Source organism: Aplysia californica, unplaced genomic scaffold (assembly GCF_000002075.1).
Source record: "Aplysia californica isolate F4 #8 unplaced genomic scaffold, AplCal3.0 scaffold01237, whole genome shotgun sequence".
Lineage (NCBI taxonomy): Eukaryota > Metazoa > Mollusca > Gastropoda > Aplysiida > Aplysiidae > Aplysia > Aplysia californica.
The window spans coordinates 110,293-112,348 of record NW_004798507.1 but is presented as its reverse complement, the minus strand read 5'-3'; positions in this window follow the sequence as shown (position 1 = coordinate 112,348).

Here is a 2,056-nt window from a genome sequence, read left to right as displayed (position 1 = left end):
TAGATTTCAACATGGATACGCTGCAATGCACGGGCTTTTATTCAAGGTCACAATATGTGCTGAAGATAAAATTTAATTCACCACAAGTGGAAATAAATCATCTATCAAGTGTCACCATCGTTGGGCTGAAAAGAAAGATACCAAACAGGCCGGGGTAGCCTAGACAGGAAGGTTTGAAGCAGCCTGCCTCCTGCCAAAGTGTATGGGTTTAACATTAAAGCACAGGCCCGTTATCAACAGTAAAGTAAAATTGTTCCCGCATCTGATCCGGACATTGGGGATTGCCTTGTTAGTGAGACAACTTCCTGGGCCTTCGTCATATTGTGGTAGGATGGCCAGTTCCTTTCCACACCGCCTTTACTTCCCCAACTCGAAGTTAGGTACACATTACTGCTGGGTGGGCAGGAGGGGCGAAAAAAATTCGTCTCCGAATCGAAGTTCGAACCCGGACTTTCGGCTTCGGAGATGAGCGCACTAACCGCTTATTTAAGAGACAGGACTTCCGAATTTAACGTTCTTCTCTGATAGGACCCCATCAAGTGGATTGAGAACCTGAAAACTCCACAAGGCGGTCCAATTCACTGACACCAAGACAACGATTCAAACCAGGGTCATCCGCTCCGTAGTCCAGCATGAGCTAACAGAGAACATCTGCCTTCTAACTAAAAGATCTAAATTGTGCTGATTTGGCTGTAAATTACTGACGATCATCCTCTGCCATTTTGTCGTGGTTGCATCCGTCTCCCGTTTATATGATGTCTACTGTACAGTTGAGTAACAGTTTCAATAGCCTGCCCTAACTCAGCCTAGTGCTGTCTATGATCTTTTGCCCACCATAATTATTCCTGAATGAAATGTAATTTATTGTAATACTGAGTATGTATCAAGCTTAACATTATCATTGTTTATATTATTGTTCATTTATACGTATTATGCATGTGACTGTGAGCCTGTTTGTGAGTGCAAGCATACTGTGTGTGTGTGCATGTTTGTGTGTGTGTGTGTGTGTGTGTGTGTGTGTGTGTGTGCGTGTATGTGTTTGTGGTGAAACACCAAACCAATGTGTCTGGAGACAATAAAGATGTATCTTATCTTATTTAGGCTAAAGACATAGCCATTAGTTTTAGTGAGAGTTTTACGGCACTTGCAACACAATAAGGTCACAAAGTGCCAAAGGTTAGAGGTGTTACAAGAGAGTAACAAACACAAAAACAGAAGGAGGAGAGAAAAGGACGACAGATGTTTGGTAGGAAAAAAGGAGCAAACCACAACAAAGCACTGGCCAACCATCCACAAGCGCCATTCTTTCTTCAAATACTTGTACGTAATCAAAACATAACAGCCCTCGCCAACCATCCACAAGCGCCATTCTTTCTTCAAATACTTGTACGTAATCAAAACATAACAGCCCTCGCCAACCATCCACAAGTGCTATTCTTTCTTCAAATACTTGTACGTAATCAAAACATAACAACCCAAACAGCATGTGTATGTATGAACAAGTTTATTTCTATAGGAATATTGCCATATTTTCTTCCTTGCTGTTCCCAGAGTTGAGCTATTTACAAATACAGTTTGTTTTACATACAATCAGAAGGGTTGCTTCAGGATGTGAAATGGCATGGACACTGACATGAGGACGACATGACAAGATGTCATTTTTCATTCCAGAATTTCTGGTGCACCCAATCTTCAATGAAAAGAAAGGGTATAATATATATAGATCTATTTGGTCATTTGCTTGACTGGTACTAAAACCCACCAAACTAAGGAGACCTAGTATACCGGCATAAAAAAAAATTCTGAAAAGAATTCAACAATGGCTGAGGAATGGAAATCTAAGTGAGCTGGAAAGCAAACGGACCAAAAAGAAATTTAAAAATGTGAAGGTTTTTTTCAGTATGTGTTTCCATGGTGGGAATCTAGGTCTAGGAGATGACATCAGAAACAACACACACATAAGTCCATGCCACATGCCATCCCACAGATGTGTCACTGTCTGCGGTCACTCAGTGTACACGTGTGTGTGGGTGTGTGTGTGTGGGTGTGTGTGTGT